Consider the following 26,939-nt stretch of genomic DNA (forward strand, 5'->3'; position numbering starts at 1 on the left):
TGCTGTAAGCACCTGGGACTCCATAAGTGGGACACCTCTGGGAGAAGATGCGAATCCATCTCAGTGTAATTCCTCATTAGAAGCGAAGAAATTGGAACACTTATAAATGAATTTTCATTCGTCTTGGTGGAAGACTGCTCTCAAGGATGTTAATGCACAGGACGCTCCATCTTCCACAGTCCTGCTAAGGACATTCCTTCTATCACAACAACCTTCAGGAAGTGTTTGAATGTTTTCAGGAAGAAGCAATAAGTGTTTATGGGATTGTGAGTGCTAAAGGGACATGGGCAAGATATGAACAGTATCTGCTATATACACCATGTCCTCAGACTCTGCGATGTTTACTTCTGATTCTTTTTACTTGAATCTGATCCTTATTATTCTTATCCTTTTACTTTCACCAAATACCACCTGTGGAGGAATGCCTCAGACTGTTATACAGGACAAGAAGGCATTTCTTTCTCTATTGTCATCTTTCATCCATGTATCTAGTGTACCACTACCCAATAGTAATGTAAGGTAAGCCACAAATACAAGACACATATGTAATTTTAACTTTTCCAGTAACTGTTTTTTAAGTAAAAACATGACATTTTAATACTATATTTTATTTAACCTAATATATCTAAAATATAATTTCAAAGTGTAATCAACATAGAACTCGAGATATTTTACATTCTTTCTTTTCTCAAAGTCTTCCAAATAGATGTGTATTTTACACTTACAGCACATTTCAATTCAGACTACTGCATTTTTAGTGCTCAATAACCATATGTGGCTAGTAGCTAACATACTGGATAGAGCAGGTCAAGAGCCTCTCCACCTTTCATCTGGAATAAGGGATACATAGGAGTGTCCTAATATATTGAAAGTTAGATCAATAAATCTTTGGAGACGTAAACAGATAACACTGTGGCTGGGTGTGTTACTAATAGCTACTAGAGTTTGTCATCAGTTTGCAGGATGGATATATAATAGTAACAAACACCAGATATACCTGCTTCCTAAGCCCATCCTCCTAACCAGCAACATCAATAACTCTAGATTTGTTGCCATTTAAGCATTCAAACACAACTCTAAGAATGAGGGTTGGGGGGAATCTTTCATTGATTGAAATGAAGTTTCTACACAAAAATATGTGTGGCTGGGGCACCTGCGTGGCTCAGTGGGTTAAAGCCTCTGCCTTCAGCTCATGTCATGATCCCAAGGTCCTGGGATGGAACACCGCATTGGGCTCTCTGCTCAGCAGGGAGCCTGCTTCCTCCTCTCTCTCTCTCTGCCTGCCTCTCTGCCTACTTATGATCTCTGTCAAATAAATAAATAAAAATCTTTAAAAAAACATATGTGTGGCTTCCTCATGATTCACCTCCTGGTATTTATAATTTTGTCCTCTTCTACATTGTACCAGAGTTGGTCTCTGTGACCAAAAGAATAAAATATAGGTGATGGTACATAATTACTGAAACCAGGCTATAAAAGAGACCTCTTGCTATCTCTCCCTTTGCCCACTCTAGAGGAAGCCAGCTATGGTGGTGAGAGAATAGCCCTCTGGAGAGGTCTATGTGACAAGAAACTGATGCCTGCCAATAGCCTCATGAGTGAACCTGGGAGTGGATCTTCCAGTCCTGGTCAAGTGTTAGAGACAGTAAGTTCAAGAATCTCATAACACTTGGAGGCAGAACTACCAGCTCAGGCACTCCTAGGTTCCTGACCCTCAGAAACTGTGTGAAATAATCAGCATCAGTTGTGTGGCTGCTTTGGGTAATTTGTTACACAGCAATAAGTAACATACAACATCCAATAAAGTAATTTCAATTATAGATAAACAAAGGAAGTATATTTCTATGCTTACAGACTGAGAGTTATGTTCATTATAGTCAGACGGAGAAGAATAAGCATGAGCCAGAGTTGGAAAGATAAAATCAGACCCTGGCAGGAAGAGAGTAGAAAGTGAGGGACATGAGGGAAGGGACTAGAACCGTCCAGAATTTCCTCAAGCAGCACAAAGATACCAAAAAACTTGTTTTCATTGTTTCTAGCCAAATATAAAAGCATAGGGTCAGGACTGATTTATTAAGGGGAGGTACAAGGTGTAGAGGTCATCCGAGTGTTATCCAGAGCATCAACAATTAGAGAGAAAAAAAAAAAAGAATAAAAGGGGAAAAAAAGTCTTCCTCATAGTGTTCAGGGCTAGTCCAGATTCTGAGACTACCTATCAGAGGCAACTAAAAATATAGTTATGCCCTCAATCTGGAATTTAGCTAGAAGGATTAAAGAACGTTTTGGTTCTCCTTGGGACCAACATTGTAGAATGTTAACTACATTTCTAAAGTAGCCATGCCATGCCATTGGGCCTAGCGTACAGAATGCTTTACGCGAGATTCATTAATCTTATTAAATAACATGTCTTTGCTCTTCATTGATTAGACACACAAATCAAATCATTCATCCCCATAAGGAATTGCAAAGAAATTTAAAGTCACTCAAAACTCAGCCTTGTGATGCCTATGGTTGTCAAGGTAACAAACACCTTACAATTCCAAGCAACCAGACCCCTGCAGACTATTTTGAAGCCCCTAAGGGTATTAGCCACTCTTCCACCTCCCACCTCACGTAAAAGTTTTTGGAGGCATTCTCGGGAGAGCTAATCAAGATATTAAGTTTATCCATAGACCCCCAGAGTGCCAATACCCTGTAGCAAGTTAGAAGAAATAAATATGATTTTCTTTGTGTTCCTTCAACCTCAGATCCCACATTCTTTAGAGCCAAGGAGAAGCCCCTCCTGCTGTCAGGAATGGTCACAGTAGCTGTTTTCAGGTCAGTGACAGAAGGAGAGAGATCAGCAGTATGGGGATGCAAATTCTACTTGCTCCTTAATATTAAATGCAGTGATGATTCCAGATGGCGTCATTTCTTAGTTGCTTACAATGAGGTCAAGCACTTTTAAGAATTATCTCATGTTTCAGGTGAACCATGAGAGACTATGGACTCTGAAAAACGATCTGAGAATTTTGAAGGGGTGGGGGGTGGGAGGTTGGGGGCACCAGGTGGTGGGTATTGTAGAGGGCACGGATTGCATAGAGCACTGGGTGTGGTGCAAAAATAATGAATATTGTTATGCCGAAAAAATAAAAATTAAAAAAAAAAAAAAGAAATGGTGAACTGGAAAAAAAAAAAAAAGAATTATCTCATGTTTCAGACATTATCCTACACAAAAAATGGACATTTCCATGCTCATTTTAAAGACGAAGAAGTTGGGGCTCGGTGTATGGTTCAGTTCTTACTAAGGACAGGTTATTGTTAAGTGACAGAACCTGGACAGGAAGTCTGTCTGACTTCAGGGGTCATGCTCATGTCCTCTGTGATTCTTCTCACAGTCACCTCACCACTTCCCGCACTTGAGTCTCTCCCTTCCTATTTCCTTTCTTGGACTACATTTATCCTTATATGCTTTCTCCCCATGACTGCAAGAACAGTCTTAAAAATATTAAAAAGAAAAGAATCAAAAGCCACTGGCATGGCTTGGGAGTTGATGAGTGAGCATAGATGCCTGACATAGAGCATGAAAGGATCCTGAAGGTCCCTGAAAAGCCAGAGAGACATTGACCCTTTAGTTGCTATATTCTTAAAACTGAGGGATTACTGGAAGGACCATTAACAGTGAAGGAGGGTGTTCAGGGGCTCACGACAGCTCCTATTTACCAACTGTTACGTAATTCTTTTAATATTTTAATAGGAGGTATGGTTATACTGGTGCAGACCAGCTGAGTACCAGTACTGACTGGTGGAATAAATTAATAATCACAAGACAGAAATCCGATCTTATGAATAAATGTTTTGCTCTAGAGTTTCCACCTGAAAAAAAAAATGTAGAAGAGTTTACTGGGTAAGAATACATATTTAGTCTCTCACATAGGAACTTGTAATAGCAGTACTAAGAGTATGATACACCTAAAAAGAGGGCTAGTGGTTTTAGCCATCTATATAACCCTAGATCCCTCAGAGCTGAAAAACTCTGCATTTAATACTAGTAATTTATAAATAGGCTGATCTTCTTTACTGGTTTCCCATATTGCCCTTGTAAAGATAATATGTAAAAATAAAACAAAAAAACAACAAAAACAAAAAGTAAGAGTGTGTGCAAACTGTTCACTGAAGAAAATTCTAAAAATGAATAGAATTGGGGCTTCTGAAGTCAGTTTCATACTTTGGGCATAAATATTTTAGTATACTGCTTTAGGGATTCAACAAATGTCTGGTCATTTCTGTCATGATAGAGCTCTCTGATGAGCAAATAGTAGTATAATGTTTCATTTGACAATCATAGGGGGAAAGGGGAAAAAATGGGAGAATATTCCAGAAGACTGTTGACATTGTAGGACTGCACTGAGGAAAGCTTCTGGAGCTAACCCACACTGTCAGCCAAATGAGTACCATTAACAAGCCATATGAGAAAGTGAGTAGGTATATTTCTTTAAATATCACAATTAAAAGGTTCTGTATCATTAGTAGTATCCTAAAAAACTTCTATATCTAATGTACCATCAGGAATATCTTCAAAAACATTTTGTATCTATTCATATAGCTATGAAACAATAAATGGGAAACAACTTAAAAGCAGGTAAAAGTAACTTGAAATATCTTCAGGTAAAATAATTAAATTGTGCCTTAGAGATTTCCACGTAATACAATAGCATTTAATGGCCAGTAGTAAATATTTCTCTAAGAGGACTTCATTAATAAATGGACAATTCAGGCTAACCAAGGGAATGAAAATAAATATCATTTCTTTGGGGCCTTGCTATCTCCATTTAACACAAAACACCCATTGAGACACAGAGTTAATACTGTGCTAAGCATTTTATTAACGGACTTTTAAATTTCCGGTTGAGTCATGAATTTTAACCTTTGAGCTTTTGTTGTTGTTGTTGTCGTTGCTTTACAGAGTGAATCTTATATTGTCACTGCTGCTATTCCTGCTATCATATCCGAAGAACTTTGGGTTGCCATGATTTTAACACACAAAATCATTCTGGACATCCCCTATCTCGGCCTAAAGATCACACAAGTCCGTCGATGCTGGCAGTGAGAGACTAAAACTACTATTGCCACTTACTCCTCTTTTCTGGGCAGTTTTGCAATTCCTCCCACAAAAACAAAAACTGTAATTTCTTGACCTTTGAGTTCAGCAGCAGACTTGTTTGGGTCAAAGGAAGGTGGACATCAGTGACAGTGTTCTGGTTCCTAAGCCTGGCATTACGAGGCCTCCTGTGTTTCCAGTTTGCATTTCAGCCTCCCGTTACTGCCGTGAAAGCAGCTTCTTCTGGATGACTGCCCTCCCTTCAGCTTGGGCCCCAGACTAAGCACGCAAAGAGCACAGCCAGGGGAGCACGCCTAGCCAGCCCCATAGCCTGAAAGAGGGCCATGCAGCCAAGTCCAGCCCAGAGGAGCTGCCCCAGAGCACTGAGATGTGAGAGGAGTGGCCACTTACTGGTATGTGACTCAAAGACTTCAGAGTCACCTGTTACACAGCTATATGTTGTCAGTAATTAACTGATACCCGAGAAGTGGTCTTTACTTGAGCGTTAATGAGAGGTAAGGTCGTGCCTCAAATGACCTCCACTTTCTCCCTGATATAATCTTCCCATTAGTGCCCCCCATTCAAATTATGAGAATGTAAAACTTCTCAAATGGCATGAATAGCATCAGCAAAGATAACCTATGGTTCAGTATATGCTAGCAAATAAAAATGATTAAAAAAAAAAAACCATCGAGACGTAAAACTAAGTAAACCAAATATGTAATAGCTCATTTAACTGGTTTGTCTTACCATTTCATTTTTTAAGGTAATAGACATACTATCACAATATTTTTTTAAATTTATTTATTTGACAGACAGAGATCACAAGTAAGCAGAGAGGCAGGCAGAGAGAGAGAGAGGAAGGGAAGCAGACTCCCTGCTGAGCAGAGAGCCCGATGCGGGGCTTGATCCCAGGACCCTGGGATCATGACCTGAGCTGAAGGTAGAAGCTTTAACCCACTGAGCCACCCAGGCGCCCCTCACAATATTTTTTTTTTCTAAATGTCCAGTTTTAAATAAAAAGGACCATTAGAGTTCAGTAATTAGGGAGGACTTCCTAGCTTAAATATTCACATCCTTCAATCTGATCTTATCAAAATAAAAATCTATTTTCTTGGAAGAGTACATTAGGGAACACAGTAAGTAAAATTTCTCTAAATCCATGCGGTTTACTGCAAATAACGCAGTGAGGCACATAATTCATGTGCCGGCCTTGCCTGTGAGAACTCTGCAAATTTGTTTTGGGTCTAAATGCTTCTAACAGTTCCTCTTTTACATTATATTTCGGATTACACAAACTGTAGCTTTATATATCACATGTACATTCAGACGACTCTGTCTTCCCTGAGTGAGAACAAAAATAATGCAACCTGCCAAAAACTGCCTCGTAGCTTAGTGAAAGTTTCTAAAGAAGAAAAATAGCAGAGCTCTCAAATTTCTTCACTGTAGAAAGAGGTTAATGCAGTTCCAGACAGAGGTCAATGCATTGATCAGCGCCGCCTCAAACAAGAAGGCAGATCTTTTCACAGTGTTTATAATACATCTCAAAATTATCAAAACACTGTCAGTTTCACCTGGCTTTTTTGGTTCATTAAGCAAAAATTTCTATTTTAAAAATCTGCTGCAAAACAGTAATTGTGGACAGAGTTCCACATGCATCTCCATGAGATGTATTTAATTTAACTGCACCTAAGAACTTTTTAAAATAAATATCATAAAAAGTACTTTCACACTTTATAGACACCATATAAAAATGGAGGATTATAAATCGCATCAGCTGGAATTTGAAACTTTATACAAATTGAAGAATGTACGGAAAAGGCAAGGATATCTCCCTTCCCCATTTCCCATTCCTGGAAAGACTGCTTTTTAGTCAACAGTGGAATGTCAGCATTCTGTCTCCTTACAACACAAGGAACAAAGGAACAAAACAAACCCTTATTTCACAGTATTGACTGATATCACTGAGTCCAATACCACTGTCTTTCTTTTTGCAATTATTATTATTAACATATAATGTACTATTTGTTTCACGGGTACAGGTCTGTAAATCATCAGGCTTACACAATTCGCAGCTCTCACCATAGCACATACCCTCCCCAACGTCCATCAACCAGCCACCTCATCTCCCACCCCTCCCCGGGCAATCCTCATTTTGTTTCCTGAGATTAAGAGTCTCTTATGGCTTGTATCCCTCTCTGGTTTCTCCTTGTTTCATTTTTTCCTTCTCAAGAAGACAGTTTTCATCCATCCCCTACTGTGACTGCTTTCACTAACCACCCATTCATTCATTTATTCATTCAACAAATATTGATTCAACACCCACTGTTTTCTAGGCACTGGATAGGAAGCAGTTTATCTGAGGGGGGTGGGGGAAGATAAGGCCTGAACATTCTTGGAGTTTACAGTCTGACAGCGGAGATGCACACCAACCACAAAGATATGGAGATAAAGAAAGAAATCATGTCAAATAGAAATTAGTGCCGTGAAGGCAAAAAAACAAAAACAAAACACCCAAAACACACACAAAAAAAAACAAAAAAACTGGGCACCCTGAAAGAGAATAAGCAAGCTCACTTAATTTAGATGGGGTAGCCAACCTAGGAAGAACGGACATCTAAGCTGAGACCTGAAGAATGCAAAAGCACTGGCTCTTGAAGGCTCCAGTCAGTGGAGAATGTGCCCGCGTGAAGCAGGAGAGACTGGAGCTACCTCTCTGAAATTTTGGAGAGATTTCCTCTGCACCTTCGTTTCATTCATAGGTCACGGCACTTTAGACTTTTATTTTCTCTTAATATATATATTCTGTTTTCAAAGGTGCTTCAGGGCAGAGAACGAGTTTAGAGCCATTTTTATCACCCATCATAAACTATCACGTATTCCAGGGTCAGAGACTTAAATGCCTCCAGGGTTTACACTGGGGGAAAGCTGATGAGGAATAATCATTTTACTTTTAACCCAGAGGATAGGATTTTTTTTGTCTTCCCACTGGACCAGTCAGGCTTCAGTAAGGAAAACAGAAGTCAGTCTATGTATTCTAAGTATAATATAGCGGCTCTGAACCTCACCAGCTGTGGTCCGATCCAAACATCTATCTTCTATTCCCTCTGCACCTGTTCTCTATCTTCTCAATCTCACTGGTGCCTCTTATGTACAGACCAGAATCCGTGCTGACAGAGGGATTATAAAAGGGATTATATCTGGATTCTGGGGTGTGTAGTGTGGAGCATCTCTTCTGCATGTCCCTTTGTCAACTCAGCATCCACATTTACCATTTTAGACACAAACTTTCAAATAACAAAGTCAATACCCTTCTTTTATCTAGCATGATGTAACCCATTCCTTGATCAACCCCAGACTTGCCCCCCCTTCTTCCCCAAAACTGAGATGTAAATTCCATTATGTCCCTGTATTCATCTTTGGGTAATGTTCTTTTTCTAGCATAGTCATAATCTTGCTTTGTCATCTCGTAACTTAAAGATTAAATGTGTAGCATTAATCGCTGTTAATATTAATACAGCATATACTAAATAGTAGGGGGAGGAGAAATAGTTAACATATAAAAATATAATTATGAAACAAGAAAAACATTAATAGATACTACAAATCTCCATTTCTGTGAGGAGCCAAAAGGTTACAGCTCTTGCCTCCACTGCCCATTAGGTGATCCCTTTGTCCTGAACTTATATCTCAGTTGATTAGGATTCTTCCTTTTTAGGGTGACAAAAAATATCATTCGTGAAACATGTGAGCTATTACTAGTCCTGCCTATAATCGGTTGTAGTCTCTCACTTTTCACACAGTGTCCTGAAGAATCCCCTGACTTCCTCTGTGCCCTCATGGGATCAATCATTCAGGTCAGTTAAGTAATCCCATATTTTGTCTGTGTGTTCAGCATCAGAATGAATCCAGCAATCAAGTGCCAAACTCAGCAAACTCAGCTTCCAGGATAGGAACAGTTACTGTGCCTCCTGATATAAGCACCACTGTTACTAGACCCTATGAACAAGCAAACTTGAAGTTGTGGGTATAGAAAGCAAAAAAAAAAAAAAAAAAAAAAAAAATTGTGTGTGTAATCAGGGGCAATTCAAAGAGAAGCAATGCCCGCCTCCATCCTTTGTTCCCAGATTGGAGGAATGGCACCACTTATTATTCAGAGAATCAAGAATCAAAGATTGAATTCAAAGAATAAAATCAATTATAGCACAGCACTTCAGATACTCCACCTTTTACTTAAGAATTGGCATAACTGAGCCTTCGGTACACAGTTTACCTGTTTCCACTAGACCTCCATCTGTTTAGATTTTAGAGAATCAATGAGTGAATTCCAGGGGTATAAGCATATTGCTTTCCCTATTTTGCTATTAAATGACTGACTACACTAGTCAAAAGCAGTGTCCTATAGGATACCTTGACTGTAAACAAAGCATTCAGTAAGTGCTGACAGAGGTGTATGGGAGAGAAAAGGCAACTGTATACCCAGAATGAGAATCTATTCCAATGAGGACAAATTGCTGCTATTTCTAGAACTGAAGAAATCCAAATCTTGTCCCCAAATGACTAGTTCTATTCTGCCCTGAGGCATACTATTGTATCAAGGGTTCGGCATTGGCTCCTGCTATTGGCAGGCTGGAATGAATGCAGCTGTGGTGGTCGCCAGAAAATCCCAACTGGGGGTAATCAATCTCTTGATACCACACATAAATCTCCATCTCTATTACTATGGTTACATTGATCATAAATCCATGGAACATACATAGGGCTTCTCAAATTTTGGCAAATATTGGTGAATGCTTTCGGTAAATATTCCTAGAGAATGCAGAGATCTGCATTCATTGCCATTTTCAGAGGTCCATTTATATAAGTCTTCACCAGTTTTTCCAATGGTGTTTCTTCCAAATGTTGACTAGCGCCCACAAATTGATTCAGATCTATATTTCTAGCCATACCTTCTTTCATGTAATGTGAATAACAGATGTATGGTACAAAACTCTGCCCATTTGATGGAATTTCTCCACTCCCCCCGCAATTTCCTCAGGGCTACACCTAAGTGAAACTTCAATAATGCAATCATTTACTTCAGGGTTATATCAACATGTCACTCACAACCCCCTGTAAATCCGGCCATTTTTCCCCTTTTACACTCAGCTGGTGATAGAGAACTCCTCAAAAGGCCATAAACTCCTCATGAGGCCGTTTTCATGGGGTGAAAGAGAGCTGTTAATATAGCAGGAATGAATACTTGTCATGGAAGCCTAACCTGTTCAGGATACTTATGTCTTCATGTCCAACTTGAGTCAACTTCCATTTACCCAGTTGATGACTGAATGCTGCTGTGTATGCCCTGTTTTATGACTTCAATTTATCCACTAAATTATGAGCACCTCAGGGTGCATGTATCCCACTGTCAGGAATTCAGTCCATATGAAGGTTTGGTGGCAGGCCAGGAACTAATTATCAACAAGAGAATATTTTCCTATATGAGGAGGCAGGACTCTAGGGGGCTGCACTGTGCTCTAACTTTATTAATAGTTAGCAAAAATGCTCCAGACAGTATCCATAAACCGGTTCCAGGTATAGGGAACTTCAAACACTCTGGATCTATTACATGATATTGCCCAAATGGGAGACTTCAACAGCAACTAGGACTGGTTGCCGAGTTTCATTCTTTTCCGAGACCTACTTAAACCTGGCCTCAGGTAAAACTATCACATCACTACATTCATACAAACATCCCTTAGTTTACAAGGCCTCAGTCATTCATATACACTAGGGGGATTCACGATATTAAGGCACTTAAATATATCATACCAACTCAAATGAACCAAGTATAAAAAATATTCATATAAAATTGTGGGGCAGAAACTTTATATAGTCATATAAACTTATTGGACATGTTATTCAAGTCTCAGAATTCTACTCCTGTTTTATAAATGCCCTGATTTTTTTTTAAAGATTTTATTTATTTATTTGACAGACAGAGATCACAAGTAGGCAGAGAGGCAGGCAGAGAGAGAGATAGAAGCAGGCTCCCCGCTGAGCAGAGAGCCCGATGTGGGGCTCAATCCCAGGACCTCGGGATCATGACCTGCGCTGAAGGCAGAGGCTCAACCCACTGAGCCACCCAGGCGTCCCATCCCTGATTTTTTAATAGGAGACAAGATAAGGCTGTGAATTCAACTTACATTGTAACTCAGCCACTTACATGATCAAATTTAGCATGTAATTCTCAAAAGCCTCAACCCTCTAAGTTAGATAAAATAGAAGATGCCTTGACAGCAGTCAAAATTAGCTCTTCTGTTCTTGGTCTGTGTCATTATCTAAGACCTGTATACAAGCTTTACGGTAGAACTGGAAAAAAGATGCTCCATTTCATAATTCCATTCTGATGTCTTGTTACAAAAAAAGTTTGGTCTTGCTTTCATAAGCCCTTCATTCCAACTACAGATAAGTCATTATTTTTGCTACTGCATGCTACTGACCACCAGAGCGTCATTTTTCCAATAGCAATTCAGTAATGTCCTTACTACCTTAACATCTTTTGAAACCATCTCAAACTCTTCTATTTAATATTCTACTTCCCTAAAACTACTCCATGTATAAATACACATCAGTCAGAATTTGATCTAAAAATATCGTATGGATCCCCATTATGATTTTTTTTAATGAAAGAAATCAGAGTCTTACCTAACTATGAGAAGGTCCGGGAGGTGCAGGATCACAGAAGTCCTTGCAAACCGTCAGTGCAGCACAGATACAAAGAAAAGCGTAGAAGGTAGTGATGGTAATGCTGAACATATAGCTGACAACTCAAGTTCTTTACTTTTGATAGATACATGAGTATATGAAATATACTACTTTGCTCTAATGTAACAATTGTCACTTCATTCCAATACTGGGAATGCAATAGGGAACAGTGCAAACTGTAGCAGCCTAGAGGAATCACTACTCTTTTCCGGATGATTATATCTGAATAGAAATGTGGTTAAAGATTTCCTAGAATTTCTTGAAATTTCAGATGATCACGCATGTGGGTGACAAAGCATTCATTCTATAGAGTACCTACTCTAAGCACTACCAAGTGCTTATCATGAGACGGAGTGAGAGCATACAAGAAATCCATCAAACTACTTTTGCTGTCAATTCTAGTCTTACATTCTCCAATAAACCAATCTCACCCTCACTGTTCTCCTATCTCAAAGAAGAGAAACCAGTGACAGAGACGTCAGGAGGCCAAGATGACAGCTAGATGGGCTGAAGAATCCGTTTTCTAATGCAAAACCAAGTGTGTTGGAAACAAGGCTAGAAAGCAGTGTTGCTTACTGGCAGGAAAAGGCCAAATTTATAAGAAGAGTTACTGAAGGAGGCAAGGTGTCGACCTTGCCAATCTTAACCTAGCAAACAAAGGGGACTGTATGATCCAATAATGGCAAGCAAATTTCTGTAAGGTGTTTTATTCATTTACTCCCTCACTCAAAAAACAATTATGAAGCATAATCCATTGTGTTCCAAGAATGCCTGGTGTCTTGGCCGAATGAATACAGAAGATAACCTGATCCTCAGGCCAAGTGGACTGCCCTCTAGCACTTTTCCTATTTCCTTCTGACCGTGGCGTGTTCTGATCCCAAAGCCATCTGTTAAGGAAAATTTCAAGCTGGCAGAATGTCGAGCTATCACTACTCAACTTGTAAAAATGAAAGAAGGAAATGTGAATACTCGTAGAAATCTCTCTTTTCCCCAAATTGGTACCCAATTCTGAGATAAGTACAATAACATATTGCAACAAAATTGGCTTGCACAAGATAGACAAAACAAGGGAATTCAGTTCCACTCTATTCCATCTCCCAATCTGATAGCCGAGTAGAAAAGTCGGATCAGTATGCCAAAATTGGGCTCTAGGTCTTCATTAATGAAATGTTTGCATTCTCTAAGTCAGGAAATCATCTGCAGTGTAGATAAAAACTTGGGGATGAGTCCTTAAATCCTGATTTTAAGGACTCTTTTCTCTTTAAATTCTGTTTCAGTTGACAGCTTAACTTTGGATGTCACTCCTGCTTTAAAATTATCTCTCAGATTTTCCTCTTCAGTAAATTGGACTGAAACTTAATTTCAATTCAATAAGAGATAAGTAATAATTAAACAAATTCTCACTCTATAAACTACTTTGAGAAAAAGCCATATAACTTTTGAGCACACACATGCACACATAAGCCAACTACTTTAAATTTACTAAGAAATCATTTAACAAATAATTGCTTCTGCTCTGTCAATACTGTAATGACAAAAAAGTTAAGGAATTATCCCAAATGTCTCACATCCAAACTGGAGGAACTTGGTTTGAACTGCAGGTATGACAAATAGCAGAAAATAAAATAATAATAAGAGTAATAATAATGATGTGTTCCATAAATGACTAATATTATTATTCACTCTGCTGGTATTATCATATTATTAGCTTATTTACTTTAAAGAGATTTTATACAGATGCTCATTTGGAATAATACTGAGAAAATTTCAGTTATTATGAATTTAATAAAACTATGACTTACATTAAATATTAAATTTATTTTAAACAGTATTCACATTATTTGGTAATTTAACCCTACCCAAAGTGCAAATCTATGTGGCAATTTAGCTACTATCATTAATTCTTTATGAATTAGCTGTGACTATCTGCTTTGCTCAGGAAGGCTCTTATACATCTAATTAGTGCTAATAGCAAATGCCTTTAAAATGTTCAAATTGAAACAAAAAATATGACAGCAGTTATTCTTATCAGGAAAATGTGCAGACTCGGAGGCATCTTAGTAAAGGAGATAACATAGCAGTCAGTTTAAAGATGCCAAGGAGTCTATTTATTTTTGTGTGTGATTATTTTTTCATTCTGTGTACCTGTGCAAATCAGCACCTTCAAAATTTCTATCAGCTTCTCAACAAGGAGGTAAACTGGGAATTTTTAACCGTGAATTGAAAAGAAAGAAATAATAGAATGGAGGGAGGAAAAAGGTCGGGGAGGGCAGAGGAGAAAAAGACAACTAATACCAGACAAAGCAAATAATCTGTTCTCAGAAGAAGTTGGCTCATCCATTTATTATTTTTTTTCAGGAACTATATTTTCAGGAACTATTTTTCAGTTATTGTGGTAAACATTGGGAGTACTTTTATGTAAAGATAATGCTTTGGCTCAAAGGAGCTCATGATTAAATGGGGAGACAGACCCAAATCTAGTGGGGAGATTGCAAAGACTGCCGTATATAGGGGCTACAGAGCTGCACATGGGGGCTATGCAGGTGTGTCTGCCTGGGTTTATGGAGTACGGAACATCTGAGCTGTCTCTTGCAGCATAAAGAGGAGAAGTATGTCAAGTCAATAAGGGAAAAAAAGAGATGTTGCCAGCAGAGAGGCAAGTCTATGCAAAAGCATAGAAAGAGCACGCCGGGTTCTAAATGTTTATTATGACATGAGGGTAGGCTCCATTTAAACAATGCTCAGTTTCTGGTTATCACCACTTGGATGGTAGACATTTTGTTCTCTGAAAACATAGTGCTTCTAACCGTGATAGTTTAAGTTCAAGTGAAATGGAATCCAGACAGCCATCAAGGGCAAAATAAATAAATAAATAAATAAATAAATGAATGAATGAATAAATGCCATAGCTCCATTAGTGGTATAATGAGCCTGTGTATGTAGCTTGGGTCCCTGAGCTCAGTGAGAGAGGCCCCATCACCTGGCCACAGGAAGAAATATCTAAACAGGTGGAGTCATGGGAACCCCAGAGTCAACAGCAGGCAACAATTCACATCATGAACAAGCAGCACAAAGTGAGGTCTTCCTCGTGAGCCACAGAGCAGGAGTACAGTCTGAGCAGACTGTGGAACTGTTGAGTGTCTGGGGTGTTGGCTTATGCCTTCCCAACTTCTTAAAGGAAAAGGGGGAAATGAATTTTAGATACAACCACACAAAATCACCAATATTTGATCTTTTTTGATCTATAAAAAGAGCAATTTTATATGATTTAACCTAATGTTTGCTGAGTGCTTACCTGGGACATGTCAGTTCTGGGTAAGACTCTAGATAGACTATCTAATTTAAGACTTGCAAGCACCCCACAAGATAAATCTTCATCCTACAGAGAGAAAACCAAAGACAAAGTCCTGGATGACAAACCACAAGAGAGAGAGTTACCAAATAAATAAATAGTTTCCTCTTTGATTCCAAACTGGAGGATTTTGCCAGTGCCTAATCTGTACACTGAGCAGTTCAAGTAGACAACAACCACTCTGAGATCAGGGAACAAAAAGGATATAACTTACATCAAGAGAGCTAGTGAGCCAAGACCTAACTCTCAAGTCCGCAGGATTTGTTTCCTTATTCTCTCTCTCTTCTGCTCTCTACCATCCACCTATCGTTATTCTTATCTCCTGTCATCATCTTCTATTTTCTTTCTTTTTTTTTTTTGTTTGTTCGTTTTTTGAGAAAGAGAGAGAGAGTATGCAAGCAGGGTGTGAGGGCTGGAAGGAGAGAGAGAGAGAGAATCCCAAGCAGCCTCCATGCCCAGTACGGACCCAACACAGAGCTCCATTTCACAACCCTGAGATCATGACCTGAGCTGAAATCAACGCCTGGCTGCTTAACCGACTGAACCACCCAGGTGCCTATACATCTTCTATTTCACTTATCCTCCTTCTCTCACTCTTTCCCAACCTCTGTCCCCCTTGTTGTACAATCATGAATAAATAGGTACAATAAAGGTTGGAAGAGCACACGTTAAGACTATGCAGCAGGGGCGCCTGAGTGGCTCAGTGGGTTAAGCCTCTGCCTTCGGCTCAGGTCATGATCCCAGGTCCTGGGTTCGAGCCCCGCATCGGGCTTTCTGCTCAGCGGGGAGCCTGCTTCCTCCTCTCTCTCTGCCTGCCTCTCTGCTTACTTGTGATTTCTCTCTGTCAAATAAATAAATAAAATCTTTAAAAAAAAAAAAAAGACTATGCAGCAATTAGCTACATTCAGTAGGCTTACATTTACTATATGGAAAAACATTCAGGCTTTGTTAAATGAAATACAAATCTACAATGAAGTAAGGGTAGTCGACAAAGTATTCATCTGGCTGGCTACTGTGCCAGAGAAAATGGCTGAAATGGTAATTCTAACAGTCATGTCAGAGAAGAAAGATGCTTCTGTTAATCTGATTATTTTCTTTAGCTTTCTCCTGTTATTTTTATTAGTAAAAAACCCAAAACCTAATACCATTATTTTCAAATCATCTAATTTTATAGCCCTATTTTCAAAAGCAAAATCTCCTGACATATAGTCTGCTCCAAAGGCATCATTTTCAGTAACATCTCCCCATGCAATGTTTCTTATTTTAAAGGATTATGCTCCTTTGTTGAATAATATTTTAAGATATCTTAATTTTTTATCTTAAAACCAAAAACAAGAGTTTTTGTTTAGTTTCCAAAAAAAAAAAAAAATCATTTCCAGTGTTGAAAAAATGACCGTATTTTCTCTCTTCCTCTCCCATTCCTCCCCAGCAGCCAAAATAATTTCCCTTCACATCACTCATTTGGATTCTTGGCCTTTTCTGAAAAGAAGAGACTAGATACAGTTTATAAATGCAGTCAGCACAATGATTTCCTGAATAGAACCATTAGCCCTGCCCATTCAGGTGTCACTACCTTTTTTAAACAAGTTATCGATTTCCCCAAGAAGATAGAGATAGAGATCAAAATGCATCTAAGAAAATGAAGAAAGCAGAAGAAAATAAACTGGAAAGAAAAGCGAACCTAGGACAGTATTAAAATGGGAAAGAAGATAAAATTCTTAGAATAATAGACCCAGGAGAGACCGTCAGAGGTCACAGCATCCTAAGGTGTCTTTCATGCTGACAAATATTCCATAATGGCCACTCTTACCATGTGTCTTGGTTCATACATTGTTGTTGTAACACCTTATTCTATCTTTGGCCTTAGCATAAAAAATTCTTACTTTTCCTGACCCATCATTAATTAACAATATAACTTGGTGAATTCGGTAGCTTTTATTCACTAAGGAGAAAACCTTCCCTTGTGCCTTCATGATGTCAACATAGAATGTGGGAGAATCTAATCAGTCTGACCCAATGTCAACCCTTGAGGAAGTGTCCCTTCATTGGCTTGAACTCATCTGACCATCCAGGGTTAGACAGATGAAACAGGCTGCCACGTTTTACCATGATCCCTTCCTCCACAGAAGAGAACCCTCCCTCTTCAGCAGCAGCACAAGGAGGGTTAGTGTCCAGATCCTCTGATCGGTAGTCCTGTCTACTACCCACACATCATCTTTGGGCTAATCCTGAAATCTTACCGCAATTCACTTCTTTGACGAATCAAAGAAATGATATGTAGAGCCCGTGGAGTGAGCTGCCATTCCTCACTAGAAATGCTGCTCTCTTTTCTGAGCTAAAAAAGCATCTGAGCCTTTCATGGGCATTTCACACTAAGCATCGTAATAAAGACGTTAGTAATTTAAGATTCTCTACAACCTAAAACCCTATAAAATATAACATGGCTTTAAACTGAGATCCCCAGACTTTCAGAAATGTAACATTTTTCCATTCATTATGTTTTAATGTTATATTTATATTATGATTTCACTGAGATCAATGTGCCATGTAAGAACAAATCACGTTTTCATTTATCTATTATCTACCTATTTAATCTATACTTCATGTTGAATAAAAAGCACTTATGATGAATAACAAGCTAATGTAAATACACATTCAGGCAAACATTACATAGTGGAAAATGGTTTTGGATGTTTACTAAGAAGTCCTTTTGTTCTTTGCATGTTAGCCTTTAAATAGGATTTGAAAGAGTTATCCCTATTTGTGTATCACAGCATCTGGAAAAATTCATCATGTAGTGTTCAAATCACTATTAACTTCAATGTAATACATATTAACCACTTAGAAATTCCATGAAATATACTATACAAGATAATTTAGGAGAAATGCATGAATGTACAGCTGTATTCCTACCTTGGGGCTTTTTAATATCTTATAAATAACAAGTATGAATTACTTAAATCCCTCAACAGACATACAACTTTATAATGGTACACTTGTCATGCATTATCCTTCATGCAATTCTCATCATCACCTAATTAGGATGGTTTCCGTTCATATCAATCATATATTTTTTTTTTAAGATTTTATTTATTTATTTGACAGAGAGAGAGAGAGATCACAAGCAGACAGAGAGGCAGGCAGAGAGAGAGGAAGGGAAGCAGGCTCCCTGCTGAGCAGAGAGCCCGATGCGGGACTCGATCCCAGGACCCTGAGATCATGACCTGAGCCGAAGGCAGCGGCTTAACCCACTGAGCCACCCAGGCGCCCTCAATCATATATTTTTATAATTAATTTATTGCCTCAGAAAAAACTTCTTGTCCCATTACACTTATAATTCACAAGATATTAGAAGAAATGATATGGAAGAGGGGAGTCCAAGTATATTTATTCCATCCAACTTTGCTTTCAGAGACTTTAGAATGCTAAGTTTTCCTTTAAATATTTCCAGTATGTGCTAGCTATAGGATTTCCTTCAAGGCTCAGGATGAGAATGCCTACTGAAAACTAATATTCAAACTTGGCTCAGCATGCTTAAATACCATTTACCTCACCCCACCCCCATAGAGTCCCAGCAAACTTCCCAGAAGAACACCTAATTTCCTCAGAAATCTCTCAAGATCCTTTTTTTTTTTTAATTTTTATTTCTTTTCAGCATAACAGTATTCATTGTTTTTGCACCACACCAAGTGCTCCATGCAGTCTGTGCCCTCTTCAATACCCACTACCTGGTTCCCCCAACCCCCCACCCCCCCGCCCCTTCAAAACTCTCAGATTGTTTTTCAGATCCTTTCTTATTCAAGTTATTTAGCTCTGTCCTGGTGTGCCCAGATTCTGTTTTATACCATTGGCCATCCATACTACAAATAATACTATATTATTACTAATAGCATATTATACATGTCAGGAACTATAAAGTTTTTAAGTTTTATTTGTGATCATTTCACCTTGAGATATAAGTAAACAACACCAAGTACTAGGTTCATTCCTAATCCTAAGAACTATAAGAAAGCAAAAGGAACAACCTAATTAATAGACATTTAAAACAAAACTTTTAGTTCTAGTTTGACAAAACTTTGCATTCCTAATTCTTAGAGCCAATAAAAATAGATCCCCATATCTAATGAATGGGTCTTAGGGGGAAAATAAATCAATTACATCACATTCAAGCTTCTGGTGTATCAACCTTGCTGACCAACAAGGAACAGGTCTGTAATCTAGTGACAGGAACAGAGGGGAAAATACTAGAATACTAAGTCTTCATCATAGGGTGCACTGCAGTACTGAAATACTGTTTATTTAGAAAATGTGTTTTGAGGTTACTTGGTATCTTAGCTTCCCTTGGAATAAATAGGTTTGGGAACTAGCAACAAGGACTACCATGTAATGTTCTATAGACTGTGCAGAGCCTAACTCTAGGGAGCACAATTCACATCATAACATAGAGTTGTGACTGACCTGCACAGTGGTACCCAGTGATACTGCCGGCACTCCCACTGCATAGGCAGGTCAATGACATCATCCCAGGGCGCCTACATGACTCAGTCAGCTAAGCATCTGCCTTCAGCCCAGGTGGTCATCTTGGAGCCCTGGGATCAAGTCCCACATTGGGCTCCCTGCTCAGTGGGGAGTCTGCTTCTCCCTCTCTCTTTGCCCCTCCCCACACTCATGCTCTAACAAATAAAAATAAAATCTTTCCAAAAAATGACATCATCCCAATTGCAAGATTTATCTAACCCGAGAAAGAGCACTGTGACCAAAAACATCCAATGCTGAGACCACGGGGGGACGGCGGGAGGTAAGATGAACCCAGCAACAGGCTTTTGTTATTTTTGTTGTTGTTAGAAGTGTCCAGTTACTATGAAGGGTTTTCAGTGAATTAAGATCAAACATGTTCTCCTGCCCTTAAAATTCATTTAGAATTTAAAATTAATTTAGAGACCAAATGGAAGTTATTTCCTGGTATTATCTCACTCAATTCTTTTTTTTTAAGAAAATGGTTTTATTATCTCTAATTTTACAAAGAAGAAAATTCTGTAAAGAGAGCTTAATAATTGTTTTCCAAATGGTGCCTAACTAGTAAGCTGCAGAGTTAGGATTTGAATACAAGAATGCCCAACTCCAAAGTGATCGCTTTTAAGTACTTCTCATTCCTTCTTCTTAACCAAATTTACACAGGTCTTGAACCCATGCCTGGAATGGAATTCAGAAGGAAATTTCTGAAGTCACACAGTAAAGGGTGTGACTAATGGAAGTGTGCTTCAATTTGTCTAGCTTTCTCACCTGTAATTAAATGTTTTCCCAGAATCATCACATGAACCTTAATCAAAACAAAGTGCCAAAATAAGGTTTTGAGCGACTCTACATGATGTAGCAGCATATTCTTTTATGGGGCCTGTGTTCTACTAGAACAGCATTTCAAATTAATTCAAAATATTTTTGCCAAAAGTATTTATACATTGTACTGTCTTTTTTTTTTTAAAAAACCAGGGTTAGTGTTGTATTTGCTTTGTACTAAAAAATAACAACATCACATAGGTGAATGTCAACTTAACTAAGAATTGCAAAGTTTGATTTCTTTTATGCTTGGCCAGATTATCCTGAAATTCCAGATCATATACCATAGGTGTAAGTTTGGAATAATGAAAGATTAATGCAGAACATGCAAATGTATAAAAAGAAACACTGCCACTCTAAGAACATTTTGATAGAACCTAGCTTGCGTACAGGAACATCCACATCGTCAAATCAGGCTCACGTTAACCAGAAATCTCACCAAATACAAACTTTAGTAATAAATCCAAGGATACAGGCAAATAAGAGGAACAGACAAAGCAGACAGAGTTCTGGGGACATCAAGGGTGGCTCCCCAGGCCCTTCCTTCCTACACTGGCCCATGCTCTCTGACACAGAATAATAGCGGAGTTCTACTAAGGTTTTTGTGAGATTTCTCTTACAGCAGGGAGCATTTATGATATGAAAAATTTCCATTTTATACTCAGAGAATTATATAGCGTAAATGACATTCTCAAGGGAACCATGTCACATAGATTAGAGGCTTATTTACTATAAGTAATTCTTTAACCATGAACATTCTGCTAGGGGTGTTCTGCAGATAAGAAGCCTTCCTTAGAGCAAATGGTACCCCTTTATTTACCCAGAGGTCCAGCTGGTGAGATTAGACCAAATCACCTGCTCTTTTCTTTCTCTCTGGTAAAAAAAAGAATGGATAAACAGCAGGCTAGCTGCTGTAACAGCTTCCTCCCACAGAATATTTAGTAAGGTGCGAGTCTATTTTTTCCATCCTGTTTTTGCTTTCTCTTTATTTCCCAGGGTAAGTGCTATTCAAAAGTAGCCAGTCACATCTATGCCAAGTGGCTCTGTCTAAAGTCACTTTGGAGCAGATTTCCTTCGTTTTTGTGAGACTTCTGAGTGGTCTCTCTAATCATGAAACTGTAATGCAAACAATTATCCATATTCTGAGTAAAGATATAAGGGGACCATTATTTTAGGTCCTATTAAGGTGTTGGGACAAGTTAGTCAAGTTGCACCAGTTACCTTCAAAAAGGGGAATAGGTTGATCTTTTCTTTCATAGTGGGAGTATCTCTAAAGAAATGAAATAATGTCTAAGGAAAGGTATCTTCAAGAAGGTACTCATCAACAGAACAGTGAGGACATACATTTTTATTTCAGTATGTGGCAGTATGTGGCAGAAATGACCCAAGCACACTAGCACCACGGGAGTGCTCTGGGAATAATGACCATGCACGTGAAAGTAAAAGGAAAGATGCACCCCTGGGGATAAAAATATATGTTTATAAAAGATAAGATAAAATAAATAAATAAATAAATAAATAAATAAATAAATAAGGAAAGATGCATTTATAGAATCCCACTCTCATGGAGGTAGGAGACAACAGTAGCCATAATAATACTGAAAGAGAGATCCTCTCTTGCTTTTCTGCTGCATATTGAACAGCAATGTTATTGTGCCCTGATCATTTCTACAGGAAAAAGTAACAGCATCAGATTGTACAAATCTTAAATTAAAAGCAGTGGCAGCAGCTCCAGAGTCTGTCTCTATAAGGCACTGGCAAAGGACTGTCCTTTGCACGTGTTAGAGCAGGGTGATAGGAGGATCCCTAAATTTCAGAAGATGCACCTGAGTCCCAGAACAAAACAGAGGGGCAACAAAGAGTTGCCCTTGCGCATGAGCAGCTGGGGAGAACCAGCAGTGGTGGTTGAGAGGACAGGAGCTATAATTGCATTACAGGGCCAGCCATGCCTGCTGATGCTCTGGGCTCTATCTGCCTGATGCTTCAGCTGCAGCACCCTGTCCTGATAGCACGGAATCAGCGCTCAGGGGGCGGCAGGTGAGTCTTTCAGTCTTCAGTGTGCAGGCTTACATTTGACAACAGCTGGACAAGCATTCAGTCCAGGCTGATTTGGGCAAGGAAGGAAAAGAAGAAAAAAAAAAAGGAAGGAAGAAAGAGAAAGTAAAAGAGATGAAAGAAAAGGGTAGATACTTCGGGATCATAATGGGAGGAAAAATTCTGGGACAGATAAAACTGTTTCCCGTACTGACCAAAGTGTAAATAAGAACATGACCTTATCTTTTCGTCCAGATAGGGCTATCCCATACAGTTGTGCAAATTTTGCAAATGGGAATGCCCCTTCTCAAAATGTACAATACGAGGCCAATTCCAGATTGGCAAAGCTGATCTTATTGATCTTATCTAGATGCAGAAAAAGAAAACACTGAGTATCCTACAGTCACATCACCAGGGATTAAAGTCATTTGAATCAGTGAGATTTACTATTTGTCTATCCAAATCTCTACCTTAGCATAAGTTAACGAAGGAAAGATGGAATCCTGACTTCCAGCCAGATGACTTATCATGTTAAACCAAGACACTTGGTGAGCTATATAACGTAAGTGCACTTGTTCTGCTGTAGTGAAGGGAAAGTTCCAAAGAACAGTTCAGTCTACTCAGACTTTTTTGGACTTGCACTGTGCTTGGTATCAGTCTGGACAGGAAGGTCGCTGCAGATGTACTAGTAGCTTATCCACTAAACCACATGAAAGTCCATATTTATCATAGCTACCAAGCTTCATTTTAAAATACTTCATTTGTTGTATTATATGTATTACAGCATTACCAAAATGTTCACTATGCAGACAGATGAAGGGAAAACATGCTGATCCTGCGTTATTCTCAACACTCCTACCGCAGCTCGTGACCACGGATTGAACGGAGTCACCGTGAGTGAGTGCCTCCTCTTCTACGGCATGAATCCTCTGCCATGTTTTTTACATCTTCTTCTTTGCCTTCTCTCTAAATATGCAAAAGTTCCCCATCAATATTCCTAGCATTAATAAACATTAATCTATACAAATTAATATTAGAATAAAGTGTGCTGACAAGCAGAAACACATTAAAATCCTTCCCCATTCTTTTTTTTTTTAAGATTTTTATTTATTCGTTTGAGAGAGAGAGAGAGAGAGGGAGTGAAAGAGTAGAGGCAAGGGCAGGGGAGAGGGAGAGGAAGCAGCAGGGTCCCCACCGAGCAGGGAGCCCAAGGCAGGGTTCGATCCTACGACCCTGGGGTTACCTTGGACCTGAGCCAAAGGTAGATGCTTAACCGACTGAGCCACCCAGGGGCCTGCCTTCCCCATTCTTTCTAAGAAAATAACTGCCTTAAGTCCAAAAATTAAATTTTCAGCCTTTTGCCTCTAGACTTTATTTCAATACCCTTGGTTAACTTGGGTTAACTAGGTAATTGTGAAAAAACAAGCCTTGCTGATGCCCAGATTTTTGCCAGGACCCCTCTGATCTGTGAAATTTTTATCAAAGGAAACATTAAAAAGAGAAATGCTGGCTCTACAGAGTTTGGCTCTGGCAATGTTTTCCAACAAAATTCTCAAAACCTTACCAATGCAAAGCACCTAGAAATGTTGGATAAAATATAACAAATATCCTTTTTAAATGCATAACTGAACTCACTATAAAGTAAATTAGGTCTCCAGAGGCCAGGATTCAAAAGAGACATAGTGATCAGAATGGCAAGCTGATGTTTAAGCCATGGATGCCCTAGGGGAGCTTGTCAATCTCAGTAACCAAGAAGTTTAGGTTTTTAATGGCTGTGCCCTAAACAGTACAAATGACCTTAAGCCCAAGCAAGCTCATGTGTGAGAAAAGAGCTTGTTCCAAAGGGGCAGGAACTGAGTAGCTATGACTTCCTTCATAGGTAGACCAGAAAATGAGGAAAGGGGTCTGTTAACAAGAAAATGTGTCTATCTTCGCTGAAATCTGCTTAAAATATTAAAGTCTACCCCAAGAATTTGATATCTGAGAACTTTCCCAATGCAAGTTTTGGCTTAAATATTTCTGGAAATCCCAACATTAAAAAGTAACATAGATTGGTCCTTGGTTGGCAGTATCTTGGGTGCAATTGGAAAAAACAAATGAAAATGATTTCTGGAGGCCCCACCCTCATTTCAGGCCTCATTTAAATCCCACAGATAAATATCAGCACATATGAACTCACAATATAACAAACACATGAGGAAACAGGCCATCCCAGGTAGGATCAGCAGAAAAATAAAGCACACAACTAAATTTCACAGAAATTCAGATTGAAAAATCGTTAGACACAGCATAACAACTACATGTATTTAAAGTGCATGGGTAATGATCTGAAGGGGCACATGCACCCCAATGTTTATAGCAGTGATGTCCACAATACCAAAATATGAAAAGAGCCTAGATGTCCATCAACAGATGAATGGATAAAGAAGATGTGGTGTATATACACAATGGAATATTATGCAGCCATCAAAAAAATGAAACCTTGCCGTTTGCAATGACATGGATGGAACTAGAGGGTATTATGCTAAGTGAAATAAGTCAATCAGAGAAAGACAATTATCATATTATCTCACTGGCATGTGGAATTTGAGAAACAAGGCAAAAGATCATAGGAGAAGGGAGGAAAAACTGAAACAAGACAAAACCAGAGAGGGAGACAAACCACAAGAGACTCTTAATCTCAGGAACAAACAGAGTTGCTGGAGTGGAGGGGGGTGGGAGAGTTGGGGTGGCTGGGTTATGGACACTTGGCGGGGGTATGTGCTATGGTGAGTGCTGTGAATTGTGTAAAACTGATGAATCACAGATCTGTACCCCTGAAACAAATAATACATTTTATGTTAATAAAAAAGAATAAATTGTATGGGTAAGCATAAAGTACCAAAATTGGCAAAAGGAATAAAATATTACAAATGAAAACCAGCCTGAAGTAGGAAGAATTAAATAGATATTTTAGGGATAAAAATATGATAAAAGCAATTAAAACTGAACGAATTTATATTAGATAAAATTAAAGAGATAAATACTGATTGCAATATAGAAGGAAGTTATTCACAAACTGTATTTGAGAAGGACAAAGAGATGGAAAATATGTAAGAGACATGAAGGTAAAATAAGAAGTCTTAATATATCTAAGTTGAGTTAAAGAACAATGGAAAGCATAGTCAGAGAAAAGATATCAGTAGGCAATTTTCCATAATTAATGAAACAGATCTTGAATTCCAGACTCAGCTAACATAGCAAATTTCAATCTGAATAAATGCAAATAAACGCATGTAGACATCAGATCGGAACGTAGAACATCAAAAACAAGGAAATTTCAAAAGTCAGGAAAGAGATAGTCTGTAAAAATGGCACCTCAACACAGTAAGAGAGGTCTCTATAATCTCCACAGGTGGATGGCAAGTTGTGCTTTTCTGAGATGAAGATCCTCATGAGTATATACTTGAGGGTCCAAGGCTGTAACACTGTTCATTTGGTCCTCCATATGGTAGAGTGGTAATATGTTGTATTTATGGATGAAAATTAATGCCTAAATGCCTGCCTAACCACAAGAGCCATTGTCTGTTGAATTAGCCTTGATGTTGATGCCAATGAAATTAGATCATTTTGAGTCATCCAATTGCTATAATGTGGGTTTAAAGGACAGCTGCACTACTCTTCTGGGTACCAGCAAATCTCCATCAACTTTCCCTTCTCCATTTCCCTGTCAGAAAGCTGGTTTATCATCTCCCTGCCCTCCACTTAACCATACCAGGAGGTACTCCTATAAAAATGTGTTTTTTTCACTTACACTTTTTGTAAACACTTCTCAAATGATAAAGCGAATGGTGGGTTTAAATCAGATAAATCAGATAATATAACACACCTCAGACAGAACCAAAAACACTGTAGCCACTAAATCCTCTTCCTCCATGAATTATTTATTTTTCTTTCCTACACATAAAGTCAGGAAGCACTACTGTGTAGAGTTTGGTTGATGAGGTTCTTTTTATATTCATTAGAAACCTCAATTAAATCTAAGACATTTTCACATTTTTGATCTTCCTTAAAATGAAAGAAAAACAAAAAGTCCTCGAAATATATTCTAAGAATGTGGAAGTAGTATGCCAAAATCTCTTATACTACTCGTCATAATAGTAAGTCTTGGGCTGGGGTGAGTAAATTGTATTGCAAGGGAGTTTGTGTCTTTAATTTTGCATATACCATTCCTAGATGAGGACAGGGAGAATGACTGGGAAGGATTCTTTTAAGTTCACTTACACTTATAGGCATATCTTTTTGTCAAATAAATATACAACTCTAGTTTGCAACTGTATTCTGCTATTTCCAGATTTTCTCAAAGGCAGAGAACATGAAATTTAATTACAATGGCAGAAAAGAACTGTC

Source organism: Lutra lutra, chromosome 13 (genome assembly GCF_902655055.1).
Source record: "Lutra lutra chromosome 13, mLutLut1.2, whole genome shotgun sequence".
In the NCBI taxonomy this organism is placed as follows: Eukaryota; Metazoa; Chordata; class Mammalia; order Carnivora; family Mustelidae; genus Lutra; species Lutra lutra.